The 19,509-nt window shown below is 36.9% G+C and overlaps 1 protein-coding gene and 1 pseudogene across 1 annotated transcript in view; both read right to left on the bottom strand.

Annotated features, from left to right (window-relative positions):
* MACROD2 (mono-ADP ribosylhydrolase 2) overlaps nt 1-19,509 on the bottom strand; it is a 2,155,137-nt gene that overhangs the window by 262,844 nt on the left and 1,872,784 nt on the right. The gene's annotated exons all lie outside the window — the stretch shown is intronic.
* LOC129070886 (eukaryotic initiation factor 4A-I-like) lies at nt 8,206-11,921 on the bottom strand (annotated as a pseudogene).

The following is a 19,509-nucleotide window of genomic DNA, read 5'->3' as shown; positions in this document are numbered from 1 at the left end:
CAGGAACCATTCCTGAGAAGTCTCATAGCTTTGCATCCTTCATCCCTCAGTTCATCAGTATACATCCCTCAATTTTTTTCTCTGAATGCATATTAAGTCTGTCCACTTACCTCTATCTCAATAAATACCACTTCAGTCTGACATTATTATTTTCCTTATAAATAACCAGAGTAGCCTCCCAATGGTTTCTATTCCTACCTCTTGACCTTCGAGTAATTTATTCATGAAAGAGTAATCAGAAGGATCTCTAAAAATGGAGTTTAAGTAGTTTAAACTCTCTGCTTTAAACCATTGCAGTCACAGTATTCTCAAGGTCCTACATGCTAGAGCCTTGCCAACCTATTGACACTATCCCTCTCTTCTCCATTATTACCCTCTAGGCATAGTGGGCTCCTTTCAGCTTCTTACTCAGCTTTTACCAAGCACAGGCCTCTGCACAGCCTATTCTTTTTCTATTCTTTTTCCTTTGTTCTCCCAGTGGTTTGACTTCCTCATCTTTCAGGACTCAGCTAAACCATATCCTCAGAAATGTAAGTCATCTTATTCTTTCTTGTAGTAGTATCATTCTCTGACCTATTAGAATACTTACCAGAATCCTAAATAAATATTTATTTTTCTGTTTACTTGTTCAATGTGTGTCTTTCTCACTGAACTCTATGGTAGAAGGCAAAAATGGACTAGTACATAGAATGTTGGTTAATTACAGTGGAATTTAATGAACTTTAAGTATTAATTTTTGCTTTGATGTATTCTTTGAGTCATAGTGATACCCATATACTTAAACATAATTTTTGGAAAGGTAACTTTGTAATCAAGCAACTTCTCTGAGCTAAATGCTATGATTGTGCTCCTCTGTGCTGACATGGATTTTAAATTAATTAATTTTTTAAATTTTTTTATTGTATTTTTCTATTATCATTTAGTTGCCTTATGTTCCCCTCCCCTCGCTGCAACCACCACACTGTTGTCCACGTCCATGAGTCCTTTTTCCTTTTTGCTCAATCTCTCCACCCCCTACCCTTAGCTGTCATCCTGCTCTGTATCTATCAGTCTTTCTCTATTTTGTTAGTTCAGTTTGTTCATTAGATTCCACATATGAGTGAAATCATAGGGTATTTGTCTTTCTCTGATTATTTCACTTAGCATAATGTCCTCCAGGTCCATTAATATTGTCACAACATTTTATTCATTTTTATGGCCCAGTAATATTCCATTATGCAAATGTCCCATAGTTGTTTTATCCACTAATCTACTGATGGACACTTCCATATCTTGGTGATTGTAAATAATGCCTCAATGAACATAGGGGCGCTTACGTTCTTTCAAGTTAGTGTTTAGAGTTCCTTCAGATATATTACCAGAAGTTAGATCACCAGTTCAAAAGACAGATCCATTTTTAATTTATTGAGGTATCTCCATGCTGTTTTCAACAGTGGCTGCACCAATATGCGTTCCCATCAACAATGCAAAAAGGTTACCCTTTCTTCACATCCTCTCTAGCACTTGTTGTATGTTGAGCTAATGCTGATAACAATTCTGACAGGTGTATGATAATATCTCACTGTGGTTTTAATTTGCATTTCTCTGATGATTAGTGATATTGAGCATGTTTTCATATGTCTATTGGACATCTGTATGCCCTCTTTGGAGAAGTGTCTATTTGGATCCTTTGCCCACTTTTTAATTGGCTTGTTTATATCTTTTGTTTCCCTTGACTGGGGAGATATATCTGATAAAATATTGCTACAAACAATATTCAGGACTATGGTGCCTATGTTTTCTTCCCTGATTTTTATGGTTTCAGGTCTAACACTTAAGTCTTTGATCCACTTTGAATTTATCCTTATGTGTGGTGTGAGAAAGTGGCCTAGTTTCATTTTTCTGCATGCATGTGTCCTATTTTCCCAGCACCATTTGTTCAATAAACTATTGTTAGCCCATTGTATGTGCTTGTTTCCTCTGTTGAGTATTAATTGACTATAAAGGTGTGGGTTTATTTCTGGGCTCTCTCTTCTGTTCCATTGATCTGTGTGCCTGTTTTTATGCCAGTACCAGGCTATTCTGATTACTATGGCCTTGTAGTTCAGTTCGATATTAGGTAGCATGATTCCTTCACCTCTGTTCTTCTTTCTTGGGATGGCTGTGGCTCTTTGGGGCTTTTTGTGGTTTCATATAAATTTTCGAAATATTTTTTCTAGTTCTGTGGAATGTGTGATTGGAATCTTGGTAGCAATTATGTTGAGGCTATAGGTTGCTTTGGGTAGCATGAACATTTTAATGATGTTAATTCTTCCTATCCTTGGACAGTTTATGCTTCCATTTATTTGTATCATCTTCAGTTCTTTTCTTCAGTGTCTTATAATTTTCTGAGTACAGGTCCTTTACATACTTGGTTAGGATTATTCCTAGGTATTTTATTTTTTTGAAGCAATTATGAATGGGATTATTTTCATGATTTCTCTTTCTGTTAGTTCATTATTGGCATATAAAATGCAACTGATTTCTGGATATTAATTTTGTGTCCTGCTACTTCTCTGAATTCATTTGTCAGTACTAGTAGTTTCTTGGTGGAATCTTTGGAGTTCTCTATGTACAATATCACGTCATCTGTAAATAAAGACAGATTTACTTTTTCATTTCCAATTTGGATGCCTTTTTTTCTTTTCTTCTTCTTGTCTGATTGCTGTGGCTACAACTTCCACTACTATGTTGAATAAGAGAGGTGAAAGCAGACATCCCTGTCTTGGTCCTGATCTTAAGAGAAACACTTATAGTTTTGCCTATTGAGTATGTTGTGGGCAGTATGTTGCTTGAGTATGTAGGTTTGTCATATATGACCTTTATAACATTTAGGTATGTTCCCTCTAATCTCACTTTGCTTAGAATTTTTATCACACATGGGTGCTGGGTTTTATCAAATACTTTTTCTGCATCTATTGATATGATCACATGGTTTTATTCTTCATTTTGTTTATGTGTTGAATCACATTTATTGATTTGCAAATGTTGTACCAACCTTCCATTCCTGGAATAAATCCCACATGATCATGGTGTATGATCTTTCTGATGCTTTGATGTATTTGGTTTCCTAATATTTTGTTGAGGATTTTAATATCTATGTTCATAAGTGATATTGGCCTATAATTTTCTTTCTTTGCAGTGTCTTTATATGGTTTTGGAATTAGGATAATGCTGGCCTCATCAAACAAGTTTGAGAGGCTTCCCTCTCTTGAGTTTATTGAAATAGTTTGAGAAGGAGATTTGTTAGTTCTTCTCAGAATCTGTGGTAAAATTCACCTTTGAAACCATCCTGTCCAGGATTTTTGTTTCTTGGGAAGTTTTTGGGTTTTTTTTTTTACTTCTTCAATTTCACTACGTTTTAATATGTATGTCTATTCAGATTCTCTGATTCTTCCTGGTTTAGTTTTGGAAGTTTGTATGTTTCTAGGAATTCATCCATTTTATCCAGGTTGTCCGGTTTGTTGGTATATAGTTGTTCATAATGTTTTCTTACAATCCCTTGTATTTCTTTGGATCAGTTGTTATTTTTCCTCTTTCAGTTCTGATTTTATTTATTTGGGTCCTCTCTCTTTTTTTCTCAATGAGTCTCGTTAAATATTTGTCCATCTTGTTTATCTTTTCAAAGGACCTGCTCTTAGATTCATTGATCTTTTGTATCTTTTTTTAGACTCTATTTCATTTATTTCTGCTCTGATCTTTATTATTTCCTTCCTTCTATTCACTTTGGGTATTGTTTGTTGTTCATTTTTAAGTTCCTTTAAGTGTAAAGTTAGATTGTTTAATTTGAGCTCTTTCTTGTTTTTTGAGATAGGTCATTAATACTATGAACTTCCCTCTTAGGACTGCTTTTCCAGTGCCTCGCACATTTTGGGTTGTTTTGTCTTCATTTTCATTTGTTTAAAGTTATCTTTTGATTTCTTCCTTGATATCTTTGTTGAGCCATTTGTTGTTTAATAACATGTTATTTAGCTTCCATGTCTTTGTGTGTTTTTCAGTGTTTTTCTTATGGATTTAAGTTTCATAGCATTGTGATCAGAGAAAATGCTTGATATGATTTCAATCTTCTCAAATTTATCGAGACTTGTTTTGTATCCTAACACGTTGTCTATAATAGAAAGCATTCTATGTGCACTTGAAAAGTATGTACATTCTTCTGCTTTGAGGTGAACTGCTCTGAAGATATCAGTTGAATCCATTTCATCCAACTTGTTGCTAAAGGCTGCTGTCTCCTTGTTGATTTTCTGTCTGCAAGATATATCCAATGACATCAATGGGGTGTTCAAATTTTCAACAATGACTGTATTTCTGTTGGTCTCTCCTTTTATGCCCATCAAGATTTGCTTCACATATTTAGGCTATCCTATGCTGGGTACATAAATGTTATATCTAGAGTCATATCCTCTTTTTGGACTGTTCCCTTTATCATTATATAGTGTCCTTCTTTGTCTCTTACTATAGCCTTGGTTTTAATGTATATTTTGTCAGATATAAATAGTGCTACCCCAGCTTTTTTTCCCCCATTCTATTTGCATGAAATATCTTTTTTCATCCCTTTACTTTTAGTCTATGTGTATCTTTCAATTTGAGATGGGTCTTTTGGAGGCAGCATATATATGGGCCTTGTTTTCTTATCCATTCAGCTACCCTATGTCTTTTGGTTGGAGCATTTAAACCATTTACATTTAAGGTGATTATTAATAGATACATATTTAGTACCATTTTATTGTTAGACTATTTTCCTCTGTTTTTTTCTCTTTTTCTTCTTCTTGAAGCAAGTCCTTTAACATTTGTTGCAGTACTGGTTTGGTGTTAACAAACTCCTTTAGCTATGTCTTGTTCAAGAAGCTCCTATTTCTCCTTCAGTTTTAAATAATAGCCTTGGTGGGAAAAGGTCCTTACTTTTCATCAACTTGACTATTTCATACCACTCCTTTCTAGTCTGAAATGTTTCTGTTGGGAAACCAAGTAGCAGTCTACTTGGTGCTCCGTTATATTTAACTACCTGCTTTTTCTTGCAGCTTTAAGGATTCTCTCCTTTTCTTTAATCTTGCCACTTTAATTACATGTCTTAGTGTAGGCGTCTTTAGGTCAAACTTTTTTGGGACTCTTTGAGTTTCCTGGAGTTGTGTGCCTTTTTCCTTCTCTAGATTAGGGAACTTTTCAATCATTATTCTTTAAATGGGTTCTCTATCCTTTGTTTACTCTCTTCTTCCAGCACTCTTATGATGTGGATGTTGTTATATTTCATGTTGTCTAAAATATTTCTTAAGATTTCCTTATTTTTTTAAATCCTTTTTTCTTTTTTCTGGTCTGCCTGGGTGTTATTTTCTACTTTGTCCTCCAAAACATTGATTCAGTCCTCTGCTTCATCTAACTTACTGTTTATTCCTTCCAGTGTATTATGTATTTCAAATATTATATTTCTTATTTCTGGCTGGTCATTTTTTATGGTTTCTATGTCTTTTTTCATGCTGCTGAGTATCCTTATAATCATTACTCTAAACTCTCTATCTGATAAATTGTTTGCCTCCATTTCATCTAGTTATTCTGGAGAATTTTCTTGCTCTTTCACTTCGAGTGTTTCTTTGTCCTCCCATTTTGGCTGCTTCCTTGTATTTGTTTCTATGTATTAGTTAGATTGCAAAGATCCTGGAGTAAGCCTTTGTCAGACTATGGTTGTGATTGGCTCTGGGCAACCTGTTTGGAGCTATCAGTGATGCACAGGATGTGGTTCCCTCTGCTGGGCTTGTTTGTGTGCAAAAAGAACCAGGCTGAGCACCAACGCTGGCTTTTATCAGCACCAGGCCCAGGGGAGTATTGGTTAAAGTCTCAGAGCTCCCAAAGGTCTGCCTTAGTTGTTCAACTAATCACTACTATAGCCTCAAGCTGTACTCAGCAGCCCATCTTAGCTCCCAAGTGTGGGGCAGAGTAATTCTTTTGGGTAGAGCTATTATTTTCCCTCTGGCCGACACCACCTGGGGAGGAGTGTTGTCTGAGAAAGATGGCTTCTGCAGCATGGGGAATGACTCAGCACAGAGATCCTAGTGGCTATTCCTTCACTTTTCTCCCCAAAGCTGCCAACACCAGACTCTCCTCATGTGTTTATAGTCCATTCTGCCCCCTCTCTGCTGAGCCCAGGGTAAGTGGCTGCAAATGAAATTTTGTGCATTAGCTCTTTAAAAGGCTCTCTGAGTCTCTAGCTGTCTCTCCTTGACAGACAGAAACCCTGCTGCTTTTCACAGCTGGATGTTGCCTGGGTTCCTTTCCTGGGCTCCTGTGCTATAAGCTGGGGAGCGCAGCTTTGGATTTATACCCTACACTTCTCAGGGAGAACTGCCCAGCCACTGAAACATCCCTCCAGAACTTCATCTGCCACCCACGGGATCCCAGCCAGCCCTCTCGTGCCTCCTCCATACTCCCTACCAGTCTTGTTGTAGTGATGTGGCTTCACCCGTCTGTCTGTGGTTATTATGTTTTTCTCTAGCTAGTGTTCCGTTGGTTATTCAGAATGATTTCTTTATCATTGAGTTGTAATTCCAGATTGGTCCTGGAAGAAGGTTGGTATAGCTTCCATTTACTCCTCTGCTATCTTGGGTCTCCAGCATCCATGAGTTTTTAAAGCTACTGATGGCACAAAGGACAGCAATTATTGAAAAAAAAAAGGGCATTGATGACAGATCTGTGAGATCCAGGGGCTGGCTGAGCTTTCTTGTGTCCCCAAAGGCAGAGAGTCAGAGAGGAAGCATCTCGTCTAGGTCCAGGCAGGACCCAAGTAGATCCTAATTTACCTTTTCCCTTTTTTCTTATAAATAAGGTATAGCAGGTTTCTATAAGGCTTCAATGCAGACTGAGAAGGGATTGCACAATGTGAAATAGTTGCAATGGTTAATAGGCTATATACTGTGGCAAAATCTTGGTTGTACCTTGTATAATAGCTAAAGTCATACAGGTCTTTGTTTATTTGCCAGAGAGGTTCTCATAGGAAGAAGTAACAGGAGATGTGACTTCTTTCTGTTTTTCTGAACTTTATGAATCCTTAAACTCATCGGCAGTAGAAGAAAAGAAGAGTAAAATTCCTTAAGCTGGGTGGACTTTTTTTATTTTACCAACCAGTTTAGTATGCCGCTAGGGCCACTGACTGCAGAGGACATACTTCCTTTTGCTATTTGGTATTTGTATACATGGGATCACTATTGGCTGGGGTTTCATAGCACCACACTGAATTAAGCAAAGCAAACTATCTCAATGGACAGCTAACATCACCTTGTAAGCCAAGTATCAAAAGTCCTGGTGAACCATTGGAGTCATCCTTAGGACTGAGGATGACTCTCCTCACAAAAAGCCAGTCTAACTGAATCGAAATTCAAGAACACCTCTAATTCACCTGTTCTGCAATCTTTTGTATACAAAGATATAATGGTGTTTTAAAGCATCAATATCAAAATGTATGCAAGCAACTGCAGAGAAAATTTCAACAATAAGAACGGTGTTAATTCCAAACGTTCTCTGAATAATAATGTGAAGTCTCTAGGCAGCTCCCAGGATTAGCTTAAATGGCATCATCACTGTTCATCCCTGTGTTATTTTTTCTTTCACTCCTCTACAGTTCTTCTTTGCTTTTATGTCTTTTTTTTTCTCTCATAGCCATATCTCCCCCTTTTTTTGTTGGTGGGGGGGTATGTTTCCAAGTTATTTTTTTAATTTTGCATTTGTTTTCTGAATCAATAAATACTATATAAAACAATGTAAAAATGGCTACTACTGTTTCTCTCCTGCTTCCCCTACTTGGGAACAATCCCCTGGGCCACCTAACTCCAGAATTCTCCTTCTAGAGTTGGTCTAGTAAGTGAGATTGAGTGACATTATAGCCCTCTTGAATCATTTTCAGAGATATTTAGCTGGAGTGGGGAGAGTCTCTGGATTTTGGAGAATGTCTAGGTGAGGGAAGTAGATGAGTATTTTTGGGAGTAGAGCTGGCACCTGGTGCAAGAGCCTATCCAAGAAAAGGGTATTTAAAATGTTCACAGTTCCCTCTTTGCCTCAAAAAATGACACATATTCAAAAGAAAATTTTTAAAAATGAGAAGATGTCCATCTCTTGGCTCCCTTATCTCCTTACTCCTGCTTCTCCTCCGCCCCTCAAGGACTGAACTCTCACTGGGGTGAGGTAGCAGGTCAGCCTCTCTCAGATGAGGTCAGCAATATTGAGAGGCATCTCATCAATGAAAGTGTTGTAGATTAAGGTCTTGATGTCTGGAAGAGTCATCTTGTCTTCTTCTGTCAATGTATTTATAGCCACATCCTTAAAGTAAAAATGTCTTCCCTGACAGATTCTATGGATATTGTCTTCTCAATTGGTGGGATGGTCATAGCTGATAACTAAAAAACCTGCTGCTTCACTGCAGGAGGACCCAATAACCCTGCCTCCTGGAGGGTCTTTGCCCCACCCTGAGCTGTCCAAGCCAGCCTGCTGAGTGCAGAGTGACTAATTTAATAGCTGAAGGAGGCAGCCACAGACAGTAGATCCCTGCAAGTCTCAAATAGACTGCCTAGGTCAGACAGGGTCAACATCTGACATCATCAGAGGCAGATCCAGAAAGAAAAAACAGCGGTCTCCTACCATAGAAGTTCATACCACAAAGTCAGGAAGTCAAAACAGATCAACTTAAGAAGCAGAAGCAAAAGAGAAGAGTCTCACAAATAATGGGTAGACAGAGAAATACCCCCCAGTCAAAGGGAAAGAAGAAATCTCCAGAAAGAGAAATAAGTGAAATAGAGGTAAGTAAACTATCAGATATTGAGTTCCAAACAACAGTTATAAGGAAGCTCAATGAGGTCAATGAGCTCAGAGAAAATTACCAAAAAGTACAGGGAAACTATGAGGAACTTACTGCAAACTATATAACTATGAAAAAGGACATATAAACTATCAATAAGAGACAAGAGGAAATGAAGAATATAATTTCTGAATTGAAGAACACAGTAGAAGGAATCAAAAGCAGGCTAGATGAAGCCAAGGATTGAATCAGCGAGCTGGAGGAAAAGGTAGAAAAGAGCTCCCAGAAAGAACAAGAAAATGAAAAAAGACCCCAAAAGAATGAAGAGGTACTTAGGGAAATGCAAGACAACCTGAAATGTAATCATATCCATATAACAGGGATACCAGAAGGAGAAGAAGAGGAGGGAGAGAGAGAGAACCTATTTGAAAAAGTAATGATGCAAAACTTCCCTGATTGGAGTACAGAAAAAGTCACACAAGTCTAGGAAACACAGAGGGTCCCATTCAAGAGGAAACAATGAGGCCCACTCCAAGACATATCATCATTAAAATGGCAACTATAAAAGACAAACAGAATCCTAAAGGCAGCAAGGGAGAAAGAGGTAGTAACATTTAAGGGAGCCCCGCTACAGCTAGCAGATGTCTTCTCAACAGAAACACTGCAAACCGGAAGGGAGTAGGAAGAAATATTCCAAGTAATGAAAAGCAAAGGCCTGCAACCAAGACTGTTCTACCCAGCAAGGCTCTCAATTAAAATGGAATTGGAAATCAGGAGTTTCCCAGAGAAAAGAATGCTAAAAGAATACACCTCCACCAAACCAGCACTGCAAAATATGCTAAAGGGACTATTTTAAGATGAAGAAAAAGAGTCTACTAATAATCAATTCATTCACAGTTGCCAATATTGATATTACCAATATTTTTAATATGTATTAATCTGATTGTGACAATGATGTGTTATTTTAATGGTTACTTTATTATTTGTTCAACCTAAACCTGGTTTTGTATATTTCTTGTCTATTTCTATTATTTTTAAAAAGCTTTAAATGATTTTTTGGTACTCTTTGTCCATTTATTAATTAAAGGTTTGTAGAAATTTTTTCCCTAAAAAGAACAAACTATTAACCCTTTTTAAGATGTGTGGCAAATAGTTTCCCATTCTATTACTTGTCCTTTAACTTTTTTATATGTATATTACTATATAGTCTTAAATGTTTGATATAGTCATATTGTCAATATTTTACTAGCTTCTGGGTTTGAATATTTTACTTCAGGGTAAGAAAAACATTAGTTTGTATTTTCTCCTAAAACTCCTTAGATTCTACATATTGATTTTTAACTCACCTGAATATTTCTTGTATAATATGTGAAATAGGGCTCTATATTTGTTTTAGTTCAAGTAATAGTGGTCCATGCACCTTATTTTTTTGAATTAGCCTTATTTTCCCCATTGATTTGAAATATCAACTTAATCATATATTACATTGTTCAACAAATATATACGTTTGTTTCTAGAATGCTCATTATAGTTCATTGATCTACTTGATTATTTCTTTGCTGGTGTCATGTTGTTTTAATTGCTGAGACTTTATAATGGTTTTAAATTTTTTAATATTTTACAATTGACTTTGACATTTAAAAAAATAAAATCAATCTGTATGTAAGAAAGAAAGAAGAAAGAAAGGAAGAAAAGAAAGAAAGAAACAGATGGAACTACTACCTTTTGCAACAACATGAGTGGAACTGGAGAATATTATGCTAAGTGAAATAAGCCATTTGGTGAAAGACGAATACCATATGATCTCACCTATAAGTGGATTCTATTCAACAAAATAAACTGCAGGCATGGAAATATGGAGTAGACTGCAACTGACCAGAGGGGATGGGGAAAAAGAACAATGGGAAAAAGAAGGGGAAGGGACTAGGCAAAGAACATGTATGAATGACCCATGGACATGGACAAAAGAGTGGGAATTGACTGTGGGAGTGGAGGGTGGGAGTAGGATGGATGGAGGGGGGCAAATGGGGAAAAATTGAGACAACTGTAATAGAATAAACATGATTTAAATTTTTTAAAAAAATTTTAAAAAAAGAAAGAAAGAAACCTGCTGCTCATCAATGCCTCTGGCCAGCAGTTCAGTGATATTCAATACTCTGCTAGAGCCAGAGCAGACTCCTTCGATTACATCTTGTTCTTTTGGGTCCACATCTCTATGAATGTCAGAAATAGTGACATCTCAGGCATGCCTCTTCTTAGTGAGCCAATCAACCTTTCTTTGGGTATTGATGAAGATGACTGCCAGGGTGATGGTGAGGGTTTTATACAAGTCTCACAGTGTGTCTGTCTTCTACTCATCTCAGTCCATATTGATTGAGAATTGGCAGATACCCTCCAGAGTCAACTCTTCCTTCTTGACAGGAGTCCAAATGGGGTCCCTCATGAACTTCATGGTCATCTCAAGCACATTCGAAGGCGTGGTAGCAGACAGCAAAACTGCCTGGATATTGCAGTTGAGCTTTTGGAATATGTCACAGATTCGCTCTTTGAATCCATGGCTTAACATGTCATCAGCTTCATCCAGTACACTGCCTTGTGTATTTGGGAGACAGATATCTACAACTAAGAATATCATACACATGCCCTGCAATGCCCATGATGATATGGGAAGCTTCCATCTTTGGCTTCTGCACCTCAGCATGCACATTGGTAACCCCAAAGTAGGCATGGCAGGAGGCACCCATGTAATCTCTTAAAGCCATGACTACCTTTTATATCTGCTCTGCTAATCCTCTAGTGGGTGCGAGGACCAAGGTCTAAGTAGATCTGATTCAATCTATTGCAGAATTGATGTGGCAAAAGTGGCCATTTTTCTGGTCCCCAGCTGGGCTTAAGAGATCACATCACAACACTTGATACAAGAAAAAAATGGTTCACTGCTGGGTAGCAGAGAGCTTCTCAAAACCCTCAACATAGATGTCATGGAGGAAGGATTCTGAGTGATTCATGTCATCAAAGCTGTCAACAATCTCATTTCAGTTACTATCAATGGATGATGCCTTCATGTTCCATTTCATCGGAGGCATCCATAGTCTCTGGATCAGGAATCTTGACTCATAAACATAATGCTTAGAAACAAGTAGTCTCTTAATCCTTGTTTGATTAGCTTGTATAGAATTTTTGACATCTAGAACTTTTATATCCATTCCAGAATATTAAGGTCATTTTACAAGCTAGCACATGAGCTATAAATGGCTTTTCTTTCTACTCCCTCTTTAGCTGTCATTTCGTTCAATGTTACTGGAAGTGCTTATTGAAGACATTTATCTGAATTTTTGGATAAAACATCATGTTGAATGACAATGAGACCACACATCTAGTGATTCTGGTCTTTCCATCTTAAATGAAAATTTTATTAGTGACACTAATGACACTTATTCAGTGAGTGGTTAATATGTATCAAAACTATTTTGCATGCTTTAGATGTAATAACTCATTTGTTATTTCAGTTTACACCTGAGGAAATAGAGCATAAATAGGACCTGTAAATACCTTAAGTTCATATATGTATATGTTTGTGTGATGTAGTAGGGGGAAAAATAAACAGTGAGAGTTGACTATTCAGTAGTAGTAGGCTTTTGATAAGTTACTGAACTTCTCTGAGCCTTTCATGATCTATAAGTAAATGTATAATTTCACCAAGGAGAGAAGCTTTAGAAACACCATGCTTCAAAGGCAGAACAGAAAATATGGATGAACAGAAAGAGACTGAGACCTATGGTCAGAGGTAAGAAGGGCAGCCAAAGAAAGGATGATAGCATAAAATTAGTCTCACAATGTTCTTGTAGAGAACAATCCCATTAGAGATAGACAAACTTTCTTCTCATGTTGCAATGACTCACCACCTAAGTTAAGAGTTTCTTAATTTCTCTCATTCTATATTTTATAACTGCTGCAGTTTAAGTAAAGTAATTAAATGCTTAAGATTAAACAGGCTTTTGTTAAACTTTAGGCTATGTAGATGAGTAAAATGCAATCTGGGATTAAAATATTTTCATCAAATCCTCTTCTACCTCCTCAAAAACTTTGAAGCAAGAATTGCCAGGTGTAAAATTGGGTTTAGCCATAATGATGTGGCTACTGATGTCTGGCATGTATTATGAGGTTTACTGTTGAATGATTTTAAGCTTGGGAACCACTAAGGGACTTCCTTCTTCTGTAGGAGATACTTTTATGTGCAATTTCTGTGGCTCTGAAAATGTGCATGGAATTAAAGAAACAGTAGAGATTAAATACAATAATCTTTGAAATATGTATTTTGTTTTAAAATGCTTTTTAAACAAAAAGAAGCAATACTTCTAAAATCACTCTAATTCTTCAGCTCACCTAAAATACATGAACTTTAAGTAATCTCTTAAAAATGTCTAAAAATCACTATTTTCATGAGTGAAAGCTTATAACATATTTTCCCATTATCATTCAAGTGATAATATTGATAAAGTTTATGAATTGTTTTTCCTACAGTTCATTTCATCTGGGGCATAGAAACTCCTCCACACATAACAAACCTGATGGCAGAGGTGCATTTTATTCAATGATGACTTTGGTGCACTAAGTGATAGAGTGGCTGCCTAAAAAATGTCACTTCCAAAGACCTATTTCCTTCTCCAGAGCTTTGAGACTGATACATGCATATTTTTTATCCAAAATGGCATGTAAGACTGCTCCTAAAATAGTGGTGATCTTTGTACCTGGCATCCTGTAGGTACACTGACCCTAAACCCAAGTCCACCTAAAAATTCTTAAATACCCCACTTATCCAAAAAACACTGTCAACTGAAATGACTGGTTAATTGTTTCAGACTTGTGTTATCTACTGAAACACTTCTATCTGCCATTTTATTTTCCTATGTTCAGACAATACCATGTTGAATGAGCACTTCAAAGGGCAGGGCAATAGCACACTGCTAAAAATAGCCTGGTCTATGTTTTAGAAATGGAAACTGGCCATTTCAAGCAGGGGCTCAAATAATGACATTTTATTTAGCAAATGAGTTTGAATTATATGTGTTCATCAAAAAAGGGTGATGGTATAATGGGGTGCTGAGCTACAGGTCCTCCAAATTAGGGAACACCTTCACAGCTATCACTTGAGGGATAGGGGAAACAGAGCCAGGCTATTGAGAGTTACTTTGCATGTCTAAAGCTCTTGGCCAATGTTTTAGTAATGCTAAAAGCTGCAGTAGGCACTCAAAACCAAAGAGGTGGTGTGACTCTAACCCATGATGCAATGCCGCCAGAGGGGCTTACTGTACCTGCGCAAGTGGCTTGGAGGTGGTTCCTACATCTCAGGGCCACAGAGCCATGGTTGCCTGGACTAACAATGGCATCTGAGAAAGGCAGAAGAAACCAGACTACTGGCAGGTGTAACCCATTGTGGGAGGAGCCAGAGATTGTGTTACAGAGGAAGATCTGCACTGGAATTTAAACCCAGGTGTGGGGCAGCCATTGCCCTCATGACCATGTGTCTGGGGAAGGAGAAGCCTCTTGACCATGAAGCACCAGTGCGTTGTCTTAGCCATGCGGTTTGAAAGGATGCAGAAAGATCCCCTGGCTTGCCATGAGGATGCAGTTTTTGATTAAGAACAGGAGCTTAGCTAGCTGAGCATGAATGACTGGAAGAAGCCAGAATACAGATGAGAATCTGCCCAGCTAAGCTACATGCTCCTATTTCTTTTCCTGAGAGATGGTACCTGTGAAGGACTGGTTTGGCAAGAAAGGACAGGATGGTGCGTTTGTGGGTGTTTCTTTGTTTCTGAAGGTAATGAGGTTTAACAGCAGAATTCTGCCATTATTCTAAACCTGTATAACTTTGAATAAATAGTCCCTTTCCTTTTCATAAGACTCTGGCATTGGGAGTCATGGTTCTTATTGGTAGAGGGCAATAAAACCCAGAGCAATAGATTCCAGGGGTTCTGTTATAATGGCATTGCCACTGTGCCCTTCAGGAGCATCTATCCTTATCCGTTGAGACTTTGCCAAGGTAACAAGATATCTGCTAAACTGTTTTTAGGAGAGTCCAGCTAGGATTTAAAAGATTGGATTAGTAAGAATAATGCCACCAAGATCTTTATCTGTGAATCTTCTGAATTCTGTTGTGTTGAATTTGTTTTTAGGTTAGTCTTTCATGGTTATTCCTCAACTACTATTTTCCCACCTTTCCTGCCTCTGGTTCACTCTTATTACCCTGCACTGATCGATAGCACCATAAACTCACTAAGATGTTCTTTACTGTTTCCTCAGATCAACAGAAATCAGTCTTCATAAACATCTGCAGAATTCTCAGCTCCAACCTCACAGGTACTACATTCAAAGAACTGATCTTTTCAAATCTGACAACCCTTCAAGAATGGAGTTCAGAATAGTACAGAGCATTTAATAAAAATGTCATGATCAAATATGTTTTCTTATTCCATGCGTAAACATAGAAAAACACTTTAAGTTTGATTTTATGGTCTTTTAACCATCTTAGATAAAAATGGTTATGAAAGTAGAGAAAAGTGGTTAAGAGGAGTTAGTATGCTTGGAATCAGATTAAGTTACACTTGAATTCTGACTATACTTTCTAGCTATGTAACCTTGACCAAACTACTTGTCTTTCCAGAGAATTTTTATCCTAATCTTTAACATGGATAATATTAACTTCAGGGGGTTAGTTGAATTGTTAATTGAGATAATTCATGCTTGACAAGTGTCTGTACATAGCAAACACTCAATAAATATCAGTCAAATAAAGTACAAATAAGACTTGACTAGAAGTTTTGAACCTTGTGTTCTAAACCTGGCTCTACCATACTAACCAGTATTTGACTTTGAAAAAGTCTCATGCCTTGTAATCTCATTTCTTTATATATAATATAGAACAGCTGAACTAGATTAGTGTTTTTCTAAATGTTTCTTGTCAATATTAGCATTTTTAAAAAGTACAATCTTTCATGGAACCCCATTATATAAAACTATGATACATAAAATGAGTACTTGCTGTCCTAGTTGAAGTAGAAGCTCAGAAAAACACACATAATATACATATTACTTGATTTGTATATGTGTATGTATATATGTATGTATGTGTGTGCATATCACAAAATATTATGCTAACAAGAAGAAACTGTCCCTAACTTCCTAAAACCTCCACAAGTAAGCATTCCAGAAATAAAAACTCAGTAGCTATTCAGCAGTTCCTCAAACAAAAACTTTTATTTTTATAAAATCTAGCATTGAATCACAACAAGCTAAATTTCAACTTTCTTTCATAGCTAATGGACAATAGACAAACTAATCTATACTAAGAGGTTTCTTTTCATCTTAACAGTCACATTTCTTTCATGTCAGTAATGTAATGCTAAGTACTTCTAGTGATTGCAATCTCTTCCAAGATAATCTTCTAAGGCACTTAAATATAATCACTACCTAGCCCAGGACAACTTGTGTCATCAATACACTCTCTTGTTGAATAAACAAAACATAAAATTTAGTTTTTCTTTTTTTTTTTCACATTCTGTAAAATAGAAATTTGTTTTTGGAGTGAGTATGCTGATGTTAGGCTGATATGAAAGTATTAACTTTTAAAAGTGGATGTGCTAGTCATTTTGTTTAGAAAGAGAACACTCTTGTAAGTGTACATATTAATAGCATCAATGCATATTATCATTGCCCAGCATTTTAGATGTTATATTATATAATTTGATTTAAATGACTGCTAAGTGGACATTTGAGTGGTCCAAAGCAAGGTCAAGATGGCAGCCTTGGATCTACAAAAAAAGGAGCCAGCACTGATTGGGGTAGAGAACTGATGTATGGAGTAACCAGTGTCAGCCAGGAGAGGCAACAATGTAGATGGAACTGGTCTGGTCTTTCAGGCAAGAGAAGTCTCACAGGTACATAGCCCATCATCCCAGGGGATATCTTAGAATAGAAGCTGCCTAATAAACACAATAGCCGTGGAGACCCAGTAGATCAAGGGAATAAATGAAGGGTGCCAATAGTCAGACACTTGAGACTGTGTGTATGAGGTCTGTCCAGAAGGTATACAGCCATGTGATTGAAAAATAGAGATGTTTATTGAAGAAGATACAGGATACAAGAAACTTTATACATAGAACAATGATGCCTCAGTTCTCTTCAAAGTAGGTCCCTTGGGGCCTCACACAGTTCTTCCAATTGCTATCAGCTGCCCTGTTGTATTTTCCTGAATATCTATGAGAGTTTAAAAATCTCCTCCCTTTCAAAGGTGATTTTAGTTTGGAGAAAAATCAGAAGTCACAGGGTGCTGAATCTGAGCTGTAGAGGGGCTGAGTCGCCTGGGTGATTTGATGTTTTGCCAAAAAACTCTGCATGAGATATGATGCGTGAGTGGATAAACTGTCATGACGAAGCTGCCAATCACCAGCGGCCATTGCTGTGGCCTTCTGAATCATCCAAATAGTTTCTGTGGAAGAATGTTCAAGCTAACATAACATTTGATGCAGATTTGTTGCTCTACTTACTCAGTCATTTTGAATGGCCACACAGTACACAGGGTCACTCAATGGCACCTACCACCTCCACTGACTAGTCCAACCTCGTATGTGTGAGAATGATTACAGGGTGGGATAGAGGGATGAGATTTGACCATCAAGACTTGGGAGGTACACACTATTACTACAAAAAAGTAGTTGATATTCAATTCTTAGTTTGGGATTCCAAAGAAGCTTCCTCAAGTTTAAGAAATATGGCAATCTATTCAAGAGTGGTCTTATCTCCCCAGTCTGATTTCTTCAAGATATCTTGCAATAAATTCTCAAATTCTTCCAATTCTTTCATGTGTGAAACATTTCATAGTCTAGCAAAGTATTGCAAAATATTTGGCTATTCCATGGGATATTTCATGGGAGCACAAACCAATTTAAATGATGTTAGAATAAGGTCAAATTCAAAATCAGTTTAATTTGCCACATTTATATAGTTATATTATTCTTAGAAAGTCATTAACATATTTTTTCTGTAGAAGATGGATAAATGGAAAATATTACTGTTCTCCTACAAAATATCTATGTTCTTTAAACTTCGCCTTGAAATTTTATTTTTATTTTTTGTAGTTCTTTTCTAGCAGATGGTGATGAAAATGCTGAAGAGAGGCAGTCCAGTATGATGTCCTCTCCCTCTTGGGCCAGGGCCCCTTACATCTTCACCTGGCTCTCCAGCCAGGAAGACAGGTTCTGAAGTAAAAGCCTTTCTTCCTCCTTCACCAATCAGCATGAAGGAAGGATTTAAGCTCTTCACTGGCTCCCAGAGAAAGCCTGACACCTTGGAATCTACAGAAAGTGTTCAGAAGTAGACAGAGGATCCTCCAAGGGACAACCTTTGAAATTTGGAAGGAGAGGGGCACTGGAAAACTAAATGGCACTGTACAAGGAGGAAAAGAAATGAGATAAACTCACTGAGAGAAAGGTGGGCACTCGAGGCATTTTGAAACAGCAGTTAACATAAGTCTCTTGAATTGTTTAACATCTTTATAGCTACTTTCCTATGACTTCACCACTTTTACATATAGATAACTTTTGTCCCTTTGGGCACCAGTTAATACCATCTTTTAAAACTTGCCCACACAAAACTCAAGCTTCCAACCAGACAGTTAACAACTGTCTTAGAGCACAAGAAAGAGAAATGACAGGTCCTTTGACCTCCTAGGAAAGCTATTTTATTACACTAAAAAAACACTTATTACACAAGATGAAGGTAAGAGAAAATATTTTCCTTTTCAGCAGCTGTAAAATCATACAGATTTTACTATGTGTAAAATGTACATCACTATTGCTTTTCTTTGGTGGGAGATGCATGACTTATTGCTCCAAGGGAGATATTAAAAACAAAACAGCAGCAAAACACAGGGAAAGGAAATTAAATGGGAACTGCATCTCATCTTCACCTTCTGGTTTATTTTTATAAACTTTACTTTGGGACTGATGGTGACTTCTCTCAGGGACAATACTGTTCATGACATCTATTCATTATTTTGTATTATTCTTCATTTGGGGACGTAGTCCACACCTCCTAAAAGGCTCTCTTCTATCCGCCATCTTCAGTTGAAAATGTAACATTTGAACATGATTTAAACTTTATAACATTTAGGTTACCAGTCTGTGATTGAATTGCTGCATGGTTCTATGAAGTAGGAAAAGAAATCATTGTAATATACTTGGCCAACTAAGCTTGGATTGTTAGAATGAGTTAATATGGGGACTTGATCTGATTAATTAGTAATATGAACTTGGATTAAAGCTGTGCCTTTCTAAAGAGCTCCTAGTGCTTTTGCAACCATCATTTTATTTTTTCTTAGACAATCCAGAGAGTAATATAAAATTTCATAGACAAAAATAACAGCTGATTTGTGAAAGAATCAATTATTTCTCTCTGCTCACTTTTAAGAATATGTTCTAAACAATGAATCATATTACTCTAATTTAAAATAAAACAAAAAGTATTCCCCACTTTACAACTTAACATCTCTGACATTTGAAAATTGCATCATGTCCCTAGTGCTCAAGTGAAACCACAAAACAAAACAAATTATTTCTAGACAAGATAATCATTATTTAATGATCTGAAAGAAAAGAGATTCAAAGACATAAAAGCAGACATAACTGAGAGTGTAAAAAATAAATAGCATCATT

This window comes from Pteronotus mesoamericanus, unplaced genomic scaffold (assembly GCF_021234165.1).
Source record: "Pteronotus mesoamericanus isolate MK-2021 breed Mesoamerican mustached bat unplaced genomic scaffold, CSHL_Meso_final contig_25, whole genome shotgun sequence".
NCBI lineage: Eukaryota > Metazoa > Chordata > Mammalia > Chiroptera > Mormoopidae > Pteronotus > Pteronotus mesoamericanus.
Note: the sequence above shows the minus strand (reverse complement) of the source record. Positions and strands in the feature narration are given on the sequence as shown.